Here is a 13164-nt window from a genome sequence, read left to right on the forward strand (position 1 = left end):
CTGGAGGCTTTTCATGCCCAGCCCTCTACTTCTTGGATCTCTCCACCCACTGATGATCTTATTAAACTGATCGCTCAGTAGGCATGGAAGATGCCCGACTCCACAGAGCCAATCCCTAAGAGACCTGACTGGATATTATCAGCCCGTAAAGATGAACCACATTGGTCTAAAGGGGTTCCTGTTGACGCCATGATGATAGCGGCCACCACCAAAAAGGAACTCGCTGAAGAGAGTCTGACTATCCATCCTCCTAACAAAGAGTCTAAGACATTGGACAGATCTAGGAAGCATGTTTATGCTTCAACGACCTTCACTCTAAGGTCCTTGAATTATATGGCACACTTTACCAGATTGCAGATTTCAGGAGCAGTGACTGAAGGGGTCCATGACAGTTTCCTCTCAGCTTGCTACCCTTGATGCTATCTCCAACTTGTCCATGAGGCTCATTGCCCATGCAGCTGAAGGGACGACCAGAGCATCGGGTTCAGACATAGCCATTAGAAGGCATTCCTGGATGCACTTGTGTGTCTTTTATGAGCCATATAAAGCATCATTCATCAATGCTCCTTTTGATGGATCCACCCTTTTTGGCCCAAAGGTAAAAGACACCCTACCCAGATGTGAGAAAGATGGTAAGACCCTATCTGCACTAGGCATACATTTCTCTACTCCTCAGAGGCCTTCTTCTAGGAACCAAGGAAGTGGGAGACTATGGTTTAAAAAATCCAAAAGGCCTTTCGAAGACTCATGAGGCAAAGACTTCTCCCCCGGGGCAGAGGGGGAAGCAATGGCAGACACCATTCTAGGGGCAGAAATGGACCACAGAATCAGGGGTCCAGAGAATCTTTCTCTGGAACTTCCTGTCAGCATCCCTGAAGGGGGGCCTAATTGCCTTCCTCTGGAGGCAGTTGGGTGATTATCCCTGCATCTACCTGCCTAGCAATTGATAACTTCAGACAAATGGGTGCAGGGAATAATATCCAGAGGTTACAAATTTCCACTATCTGTAAGCCCCAAACCACAGACAAAAGCCACAGATGTTCCACCCAATCAGAGGGAAGCAACAGTCTTAGAAATTCAAAAACTGCTAGAAAAAAGAGTCTTACAAAAAGTCCCTCCAGACCAAACAGGATCCGGGGTTTACTCAAGATTCTTTTAGTGCCCAAAAAAACAGGGGACTGGAGACCCATTTTGGATCTCAACCAGCCAATTCAACAAGGCAGTTCAGCAAACCAAATTCCAGAAGGTCTTGGTTCAGTCTATGCTTCCGTTTTTGAAAAAAGGCAACTGGATGTGCTCTATAGATCTCCAATATGCTTATTACCACATAAAAATGGGAAAAAGAACTCCAGGAGGTTTCTGCGCTTTTGGCTAGGAGCCAGTCATTACCAGTTCAGAGCATTGCCCTTTTGTCTCACCACAGCACCCAGGGTGTTCACTAAATGCATGGCAGTCATTGCAGCTCATCTCAGACTGCAAGATTTTCTAATCTTTCCATATCTCGATGACTGGCTCCTCAACGCTATCACAGGCGTCTTTTGGAACAGGCAAGAGACTACACCAGAAATATTTGTACATTTCTAGGCATAACAATAAATTTCGAAAAGTCCAGCCTTCAGCCTTCTCAGCAACTGGATTTCATTGGTGCAAATTTAGACACTATTACAGGGATTGCGTCCCTACCACCATAAAGACTACAACTTATCACAGTTCAAGTCAGGCAAATTCTTCAGAGCAACAGGTTCCAGCGAAACTTGTTCTTCAAACCTTAGGCTCCATGGTGGCATCAGTCACTCTGGTTCCTCTAGCAAGGTTTCATATGTGAATTATGCAGTGGTTACTAGCATCCCAATAGTCTCTGATACATCATCCAATGTCTCATCTAGTTTTGATTACCAGCCATTGCAAATGGGTTCTCAAATGGTGGCTGCATTCTGGATCAGATCCTCTTGGGCCAGCCATTCATTCTTCTTCAACCCCAAGCCATAGTGACCACGGATGCTTTCCAGATAGGGGGACATTATCTGGGAAGGACAGTCCAAGGCACGTGGTCCCAATTGGAGGCCAATTTGCATATCAATGTTCTGGAAATGAGGGCAGTGCTGTTGGCATTGCAAGCATTCCAAGATGCCCTTCTTCCCAGGACAGTACCTATTCAGACAGACAACATGTCGGTACTCTGGTATATAAACAAAGGGGAACTAAATCTTACTCACTTTGTTGAGAAGCACTCAGAGTTTGGCAATGGGCAATTTCTTCCAACCGCTTTCTGATACCAATGCACATTCCAGGAAGTTCTAATGTGATAGTGGACAAATTGAGCAGGACTATTCTCATGCCTCACGAGTGGTCTCTGAATCCTCTAGTGGCGAACAAGATTTTTCGCCATTGGAGCCAACCTTGTTGCGACCTCTTTGCCTGTCCCCTGAACAACAAGTGCAGAAGTTACTTTGCCCTAATTCCCCCTCCAGGGGAGTCACCCAGAGACACTGTTCTCCACGACTAGCCTCCCGGTCTGTTATATGTCTTTCCCCGACTCCTCTCATATCACAATTCCTAAAGAAAGCCAAAAGGATGGAAAATTCAGTAATCCTCATTGCTCCCTTCTGGCCTCGACAAGTTTAGTTTCCTTTCCTTTGGCCTCATCTGATATGGAAACCATGGCTTTTGGACCCAGTTCCAGAGCTGCTAACTCAGAGGGCATGGTTCATCCAAATCTCCAACATCTCAAGCTCACTGCATGGCTTCTCCAATTCCCATGATTGCCAAGCATCCTTTCCTTTCTCCTCTGGTCCAACATATTATTATTGCTCATCCCAAGCCTTCTACTAGAAAACTGTATCAAGGCAAATGGGAAAAATTTACTAGATGGGCCTTGAATAAAGGACTGGACTCTTATACCAGTCCCATTCATGAAGTTCTGGATTTTCTAAACATGATAAAAGTTCATCTTGCTGCGATTTCAAATTTCCATTCAGGCTGGAATGACTCTCCTCTAATGTCTCACAAGTTTTGTAAACCTTTCTTGAAGGGACTCGTACTACTAAAACCCCCATTTAGAGAACCAGCTCCCCCTTGGGATCCGACTATTGTTCTTCAAGCTTTTACTAAAACCCCCTTTGAACCATCAGCATCTTTATCCTGAAAGACATTATTTTTGATGGCTATTACCTCTGCAAGAAGGATTTCTGAGTTGCAGGCCCTATCATGCAAATCACCCTGCCTAATTTTTCATAAAGATAGAGTTGCACTCGGAAGAAATCCATTCTTCATACCAAAATGAGTCTCCGAAACCAACATTAATCACTCACAATTACCAGCCTTTGCCCTAGTTTTTCTAACAAAGGGGAATATGCCCTTCATTAACTAGATGTACACAGATTACATTTTTATCTTCACAGAACTAAAGAATTTAGAAAATCAGATCAATTATTTGTAGCATTCTCTTCCCTCCATGTGGGTAATCCAATTGCTAAACTTACTTTAGCTAAATGGCTCAAAGACTGCATCACGTTCATCTATCATTCTAAAGGACTTCAACTTCCCAAACCAGTTCAAGCTCATTCAACTAGAGCTGTGGTGACTTCAGCAGTTTTTCATGCCAGAGTTTCTCTAGACGACATCTGTGCAGCAGCCACATGGTCTTCTCATCATACCTTTATCACTCATTACAAATTAGATCTGGTCTCGAGGGGTTGAGCATACTTTGGTTCTACGGTGCTTAGGAATATTCTTCCTTGAGACATGCCAAGGCTAAAGTAGCTGAGGATTCTGTTCCACTGTCAAGGATTGGGTAAAGATTGACAACATCAGATAAAGAAGTTATGTCTTATCATAACGTTCCATCTGTGTTTTCAATCTTCACCAATCCTTGATATCCTCACCCACCTTCCCCCATCCTGAGACTCTTAGTTTTCAGCTAGTTTCCCTTTAAGGACTCATATATGGTCTCATTCTGTACACTTTCTATAGTTAACCATATTATGCTTTTTCTATATACTACTTATTTGGCAAACTCGATCTGAGGTAGTGTGTGTGGAGCATTATGAGTAGTGCCTGGCTCAAGAATTTGGAGAGCTCGAGCTGGAAGATATGGCCAAGTCAGTTCTGAGGTTCGGAACCAAACCCCACTGTCAAGGATTGGTGAAGATCGACAACACAGATGGAATTTATGGTAAGACATAACTTCTTGTTTGTACTGCAGTGGATTCTTGATTAGATTTAGATTAGATTAGATTAGATTAGATTAGATTAGATTAGATTAGATTAGATTAGATTAGTACTAGGCTAACTGTTCTTTTGGGCCATTTGAAGTCTAGCCAGTTACCCCATGTGAGAATCAAACCCTGCACCTTGTGTCTTTAAGGTAAGCACCTTAACCATTATGTCATCCTCCCACCCATTCTTGTTATTTAATCTTTTGAATCTCCAAAGGGCTGGGTATTCTAAAGGGTTGTTTAAATTTCCTACTCTTTCTCTTACATCCCTCAGCTGTTGTTCCCCTCAATATTGATCCCTTCCCTCATATCTAACGCCATTATTATGAAAATTACCATTCTTGTTTCTATTTTTTAAAATCTTAGGTCTAGGCTAGTTCCTATTTTCCTTGTATTCAGAACATCCCTTGCAAGCTTCCTTATTTTCCTGTTGATCAATCTTTTTTCCTAATATTAAATTATATCTCCCTTTCTATATCCACAGTAAACATAAGGTCCTTAGTAATGTTATGGTTGAGCTCCTCAATTTCTTTATGTAATAATACTTTATTTCTGTCATTCTCTTTAATAATAGCCTTAAAATTTCAATGCCACAACAGTTAAAAGTATCAATGAATTCATTGTAAAATTCATTACCTACTTGCACATTATTGGGGCATTTACAGACTCTAAGCCCTTTTGGAACTATGCAAAAAAGTGACACATTTGTTTAAGTATGCATTTTCTATCTCCAAGGCTCTATATTTAAACATTAACATTCAAACTGTTGTTATAAGAATCAGTTTGCAGTTCTTCCCTAAGTTACATTTAAACTTGTGTGAAAAATTAGCAAACAACCAGTCACTGAGTTCAGTGCAGTTCAATGATTCTTAAGTTAAAAGAATTTATTTATTTGGGAGAAACCACAGAACTTTTAAAATTCACATACAATTCTTACAATATGTTAAACTATCTAGATGTAGCTATTTACAAAATTGATGGTGATTTTAAAACTAGGATATATAGGAAAGAAACCTTTTCCAGTTCCTATTTACACTACACAAGTGCACACCCCTTTTATCAAAAAACAAGTATTGTAAAAGGCCAATATGTGAGAGCTGGTAGAATGACCTCTATGGTCACTGACTTTGATGATGAATGTGAGTTTTTGGAAGGCCTTTTTAAAGAGAGAGGGTACCCACTTGACCTGATACAAGAAGTCAAGCAAGAGGTAGTTGATGGGAGAAAGGGCAGATTTAGGCCCATATTAGCAGAGACTATTTTGGGTGATGATACAAAAAGACACGAGAATATTAATCAAGAAGAAGTATATAATAAAGCTTTTATTACAGAATTTAATGGAAATGTGCATATTATTAAGAACATTATTGAAAAGACCGCATTTGTGCTTGTTTCCCGCCTTTCCTGTAACTAGTCTAGTCCAGATACAGATTTGCTGTATCCAGGACTGTAAGCTTCTGAGCCCCCCCCCCCCCAAGCCTTTCTGTGTTAGAGGGAAGCCTTCTAGCTTATCAATGGAAGTGGTAAGCACTAGGTAGCCTATCTACCACAAGAGGAGTGGTTTCTGGCCTAGAAATTGTAGTTTATTGGCCGTTTGGGTAGTTTTTTTCCATCTCTTTCAACTTTCCGGTTTAAAAGCCCACATTTGTGCTTGTTTTCCACCTTTCCTGTAACTAGTGTAGTCAAGATACAGATTTGCTGTATCCAGGACTGTTTGTAAGCTTCTGAGCCCCCCAAGCCTTTCTGTGTTGGAGGGAAGCCTTCTAGCTTTTCAGTGGGAGTGGTAAACACTAGGTAGCCTATCTACCACAAGAGGAGTGGTTTCTGGCCCAGAAATTGTAGTTTACTGGCCATTTGGGCAGTTTTTCCATCTCTTTCAAACTTCTGGTCTAAAAGCCTGTGTTTGTGCTTTTCCCGCCTTTCCTATAACTAGTCTAGTCCAGATACAGATTTGCTGTATCCAGGACTGTTTGTAAACTTCTGAGCGGTGCCAAAGTCTGCTCTTCAATTTTTCCCTTAGATCTGCTATTTCTCTCCTCTCCTGCTCTTTTACTAGCTTATTAGTCTAGCACTTTACCTGACTTCTTGTAGCAATTATTGTAGCACACATAAGTGCTACCAGCACTAAACGTTCTACAAGGAAACAGCTCGAGTACTTAGTATTAATGCCCACCCCTCCAGGCATGTCAAAAAGACAGTTCCCTGTGCTTTCTCCTATTAACCTGGTGAACTTCTGCATCCTGAGGCAATGTAGAAACTGCCTCATGTACAGCAACAACCCTCTCCTCTTACCTTCCAACACAGACTTGCGAGAGATGCACTTATATATCCAAATTGGAAGCCACGCACTCTCCAGCCAAGACCGGAATAGCTGGTCAAGAGGAGAAGTTCAACACTTGCACCGCACCACATGGAACACATAGCCCTCCAGAACACACACCAGCACTGCCTTCACATACAAACACAAACCACACACCCAACTTCGTGGAGGCTCTCAGTAAAACTTTACCCAAACAGCAGAGACCTGCAAGGCAGAACAGCACTCGACCACCACAACACAACACTAATTGCGATTCACATAACTCTCAGTGTGCCACTCAACCAAAGTCCTTAAGGCAAAACAGCATGCCCAATACACTAGTCATAGGTGACTTGATAATGAGGCACACTGATGTCCCATTCACTGGGTTGAGTAAGGAGAAAGTAATAGTCAGCTGCCTGTCAGATGCCAGGATCTGCCACATAATGCATGCACTCAGGTCCCTCAACAACAGGTACAAATATGACTCTGTCATTGTACATGTGGATGTGAATGACCTGAGACATACCTCCCTGGGCTACATGAAAAGAGACATGGAGGAGCTCTCGGATTATGTAGCCCAGGCGGGTATGACCCTAGCCTTGCACAGCATCCTACCATCACCCAGAATTATACCACAGTACAAACATAAAAAGAATGATTTCAATAATTTGCTAAGTTTCTGGTGTCATTCTAAGGGGATCCAGTATCTGTCTGCCTGGGATGATATGATTGACAGACCTCGATGGTTTCGCAGAGATGGCCTACATCTGTCACCCCTGGGCTTCTGGGTACTGGCCAAGGCTCTTGGGACACGTATAGTGCCTTTTTTAGGCAGTATTCCAAAGACCAAATTACCACCATAATAGCTACAAACAAATGCACTCTGACGGTCATGCTGCTCAACACTAGAAGTCTAAATCTCAAAATGCACTTGCTCAAAGCACTCTTTAAAATGGAGAACATTGACACATGTGCTGTAACAGAGACCTGGTTCAAGGCAGCAGAAAGCACCCCTGCACTGCAAGTCTATAACTCATTTCACATCTTTTGGCCCCAAAACTTGGACCGAAGCTCCAAAGGCAGTGGTGTTTCCATATTCATAAAGGATGCGCACACCTCCAGACTGGTAGCCCAACATAATGCATCAGAGATACTTCAAGTGCAGCTAACATTGGGTAAGACAGCGATGCAGGTCATAGTCTGCTATAGGTCCCCAACCATGTCCCAAGACTCACACTCCATGTTTCTAAGCACCCTGGAGAATATTAGGGTCCAAACTAACACTCTCATACCGGGCGACTTCAACTACCCCTCCATTAACTGGGAAAACTACTCATGTACCAATACACTTTCCCAACATTTCCTGAAATTCATTAATTCCAATGCTCTGGACCAGCACGTTCTTACCGCCACTACTGCAACATCCTTGACCTGGTCATTACTAACATGGGTGACCATTGCTCTGCACCAATAGTCAACTCCTCCCTGGTTAGATCTGACCATAAACCTATCACCTTGGAAATCCACCCACCCCACACACACACACACACACACACACACACACACAAAGGTAATCACTATGAAAAACTTCTCCAAAGCTAACTTTGGGCTCCTAAAAACAGAGGTGGCTAACTTCTTGGCACCCATAAAAATGGAGAATAGTTGCATGACCGCCGAAACATACACCAATGCACTGTACAAACACGTACACAAATGCATGGATCTCGCCATGCCCAATAGAACCAAGATGCTCTCCTCCAAAAAAAGGAAGCCAATCTGGTGGTCCCCTGCCATAAACAAACTCTACCACAGAAGGAGGAAACTGATTCAGAATAAGGTGAAGTCCCAAGACTGGAAAAACTCCCTTATCAGCCTCAACAAAAAGTTGAGATCCCTCATCAAATCCTCTAAACCTAGCTATAAAAACAGAATTGCAGCAGATAGTAAAGACAACCACAAGGTCTTCTATAGTTATGTAAAGAATCTCCACGGCAATACCCAGATTTGATCTGAGTTACTGCACAATGTTACCTCCTATACTGAGCCAACAGATATTGCCAATGTACAGGCCAACAGATTCAGTGCCAACTTTACCCCTGTCCCCCCAAAGGACCAATAACAATACCAGTAGATTGCCAGGCACCCAGTATTACTGCTGCACAAGTTAAAACAGCACTGTCCAAGGCCAAGAATACAGCTTCTATGGGACCTGACAATATCCCTGGCTGTGTTCTACATGAACTACAGAGTGAACTGGAACCTTACCTGTGTGCCCTGTTCAATCACAGCCTGACATCAGGCTTTGTCCCTATGGAATGGCACACTGCTACAGTCATCCCTCTCCACAAAGCAGGAGTGACTACAGACCTTGGGAACTATTGCGCCATTAGCCTGACGAGTCTGATATGCAAAGCTATGGAATGCATCATCATGGACCTAATAAACAAGAATATAGGGAATCTCCAAACTCTGGATCCCACACAGTTTGGTTTTGTGCAGGGTAGATCATGCCTGCTCAACTTGGTCGACTCGACTCGACTTGTTTGAGTCAGTCACCAGAGCTGTGGATGAAGGCAAGGTGTTTCATACAGCCTACCTTGATCTGGCCAAGGCCTTTGATGCCATTTCCCACTCAGGAATCACAGAAAAACTCACTAAGCTAGGCATCAACCCCTATATCACTAGGTGGGTTGCAAACTGGCTCACAGATAGAACCCACCATGTGAAAGTAGCTGACTCCAAGTCAGACTGCTGACCAGTCACAAGTGGAGTCCCACAGGGTTTAATCCTGGGTCCTCCTGTTTGATATCTACTTCTCTGAAGTCCAGACCAACATGAATGGTCTCTGGCTGACAAAGTTCAGATGACTGCAAGTTGCGAGCTATTATTAACTTCCCAAGTGATGTTGACATCCTACAGAAAGGCCTCACTGAGACTAACGACTGGTATCTGAACCATGGCTTTAAGCTCAATGCCAAAAAATATGTCATCATCCCCTTTGGGAAAAACCCGGTTCCCATGAATTATCACATCGATGGTAGTCCACTGAACACAGAAGGTGTTCTAAGAGATCTGGGAACACAGGTTGACAGCAACCTCTCTTCTGACCACCACATTGCCACTGTGGTTAGAAAGTCCTTCTATGTGGCACATCTCATTACTAAGGGTTCTGTATCCAGGAAGAAAGAGGTCATTGTCTCCCTCTGCTCTTCCCTCATTAGGCCAATCATCAAGTACAGTGCCCCATTTGGCATGTACCTCACTAGCCACCTGCAACAACTGGAGAGGCCACAAAGGTACCTCACAAAGAGGATCCTAGGCCTTAAACACTTGTCCTATATTGACAGACTCAAAAAACTCCAATTATTCTCTGTCAAATATCTCCTACTTAGAGGCGATCTCTGCTTGACTTACAAAGCCATGTCTGACCCAGCTCTGTTAGAAATGCTACATCTAAAGAAATCCCAATCCCTCCACACCACATGCTACAGAGACCTCAACCTCATTACCACAATCAACAGAACATACTGGAGGGACAGGTTCATAACCCAGAGACCGACCATGCTAAGGAATAGACTTCCCATACATGTCAAACAGAGCACCTCACTGACCCTTTTCAAGAGAAATCTTGATGAGTGGATGGAAAATAGAAAATTTACCTGGGGATCACTCCAGTGACTCTACTTGACAGAGACACTGGGAACTAAGGTCGGGTGGCATGATGCCAGGGTAATCTTATGAGCTAGGCTTGTAAAGGCTCCAGGACCATTAGCCTAGTACACACCTATGAACCTATGAAAGGGAATGGGAAAGGTTTTTTGGTTTGACGGACATAATGGATATACTCCCCCCAAAAAAACGGTCAAACTGATATATAAGAAGGCACAAAATTTAAAAGGTCTATTAGAGCAGCACAACAAAAAGACAAGGGATGTACATGCTAAAAGGAAAGTACATTTAAGTGTGGTGCCTGTTCTCAGTGTCCATATATTTGGCATAAGGAGAAGGTACACAACCAGCAGGGAGAAAACAATTAAAGGAAGGAGTTATTTTAATTGTAACTCTTTCAGTTTAGTTTAACTAGCCCTTTGTGAGTGGTGTGAAGCATTTTATGTTGGCAAAACAGAACATAAGTGGTACTTTTCCGTTATTGGGGCAACAGGCTAAATGTGCGCTTGAAGTGAAGTCACCACTGCCTAATATTTTTCTGGGTTTACCTTTGTTGTCTTCCTCCCCCTAGTATTGCTTTTCTGACAAGTCATCAGTGGTCACTTCAGTGTTCTGTTCTGTCTTGAAATTTGGCTTTGTGGTCACAGAACTCTTGCTGTTTCCTCACAAGTCTCTGCTGCCTATACAGGCAGTTGTAGAACGATTCCTGGTTAAATGATTCAGAGGGTGTGAAAGACTGACGTTAATTTTGAAAAAAAAAGGAAGTGCTCCTCTTTCCGACCATCAGCTGATTTGTAAGCCTCATTGTGTTAAGACTTATAATGCTGGGAAGCCTGTCTGTCAATGTGCACACACTGCGAATGGGGAGATCTGAAGTCAGTGCTGTTTAATAATAATTGTAGTTGGGATACAATCTCTTAGCACAGGGCGGTGACTTTATTCCCTTACAAAGCAACTGATGGTTGGAAAGAGGAGCACTTCCTTATTTTTTCACAAAATAATGTCGGTCAGTCACACCCTAGCTAGGAATTACCCAGGGATCTTGCTACAGTTTTACTGTGCAAAGAATATGAAGAGGCTAGTGGTGGTAACAAAAGGTGAAAGGCCCAGAAAATTAGGGTTCAGACAAATAGAATTCGGAACTAGGAAAGTGCTGAATCTGACAAACATTTGCGCTGCGCAAATCTGCAAATTTGTGAAGACATTTAGATTTTACTCAGTAACAGCAACCTGGCTGCATTGCAATTTCAAGGGCTAGGTCTATCCATCCACATGCTTTACAACTGTTGCTCTGATAATGGAAAAGTACCACGTAAATTTAAGAAAAGAATATACGAGCATTCTCATGATATACAGATAAAAATGAAAATAATGCATTAAACACACTAAAAATTGCAAAAGGGCCAGGTTTTTATTTTTTGTTCTTGAAGAAGTAAAATATGATTTAAGAGAAGGGCCATGGGAAACAAGAATTGAATATAGAGAATTATGGTGGCAAACTACATTACAAGCCAACACATTCCCTGGCCTCAATGAGAATATCTCTATTGTCCCACTTCTTAAAACGAGAGCAGCTAAGTTATAATAAGAATTTTTATTAGTTTATGCTGCTTATGGAACAAGCTTCCTATGAATTTTTAATATTACGGTATGCTTTTCTTTTTACATATTAGGGAACTGTATAAGTGAACAATATATATTTTTTTATTGTTGTTTTGTGTGATATGAAGTTTGGTCAGTAGATGGAGCCCTCACACTATATGCAAATATATATATAATATATATATATATATATATATATATATATATATATATATATATTGTGTTATTTATATTTTGGATTTTTTATAAAGATACATATTTATATTTTTATCATATAAGGATTTCAAGGTGATTTATTCATGAGAAGAATTTATTTGTGGCAAACATTTTAATTATTATGGAAATGATGAATGTTGTTAGATTATTTGGGGTAGTGGCACAGGCAAGGAAATGCTTAGTATTTTTAAAGTATGTACTTAATTACATTGTTCATTGAATAATTTCACGTATTTAAGTGAGTGGAATTACTGTGTTTTTGCATCTGATGAAGTCGTTCGGGGAAGACGAAAACACGGTGACTCAGTTAAGCATTTATGGCTTTAGATTCATTTTATTTTAATAAATGTTGAGTGGAGCAACGTTTTGATTATTTGAAGCAACTCTTTTTACTCCCTCAACTTCACTTGCATCCCTACCAAGTACTGTCTATCTTACTATCACTTCGACTGTCATAAAAAAAAAAAAAAAAAAAAAATCAGTGTTAGCAGTACTGCAGAATATGGACAATTACCTCCTCTCTACTCTATAATGTAATAACTATTCCCTGAAAAACAACACTTGCTGTATGTAAATACGTGGCTTAATCTTATATTTTGGATTGTTTTGTATAATGCTGTATAAAACTACTATGGATTTTACACTGTCATACTAATGTTATACTGTTACTGAGATAAGTACCGTCTAAAAAACGATGTTTTACTATCATTTTGTTTATGGAGCTTTTCTCTCCGGGCCTCCGCTGAAAATGGACTCCATATCCAGACGGACTATCCCAGTAAACAAATGTCAAATAAAATATACCTTGTCCTTGATTTAAACTTCTCATTAGAGAAGGTCCACCACACAGCAAGCACATTGCTTCCCATAAACAAGGGTTGAAATCAGAAAATAGTGACAGACATTGAGTTTCAGACGTCATACCCATCAGAAAATTCATGCTATTGCGAAACCTGTTACTCTGTCAATGTTCTAAGTTTATAAAATCAATATTTAAAAAGTGTCCCTATTTTGGGGCCTTTGTCCCCACATTATTTATGCCTTTGTCCATATTTCTTGCTCTAAGAAGTTGAGAAGTATGGATGTTCTGTAGTCCTAACTCGCCTTCATTCTTACATATGGGTTTGGAGCCGATCCTCTGCTCTGACTCAGACTACA

This window comes from Protopterus annectens, chromosome 5.part0, assembly GCF_019279795.1.
Source record: "Protopterus annectens isolate FY-2018-M chromosome 5.part0, PAN1.0, whole genome shotgun sequence".
In the NCBI taxonomy this organism is placed as follows: Eukaryota; Metazoa; Chordata; order Ceratodontiformes; family Protopteridae; genus Protopterus; species Protopterus annectens.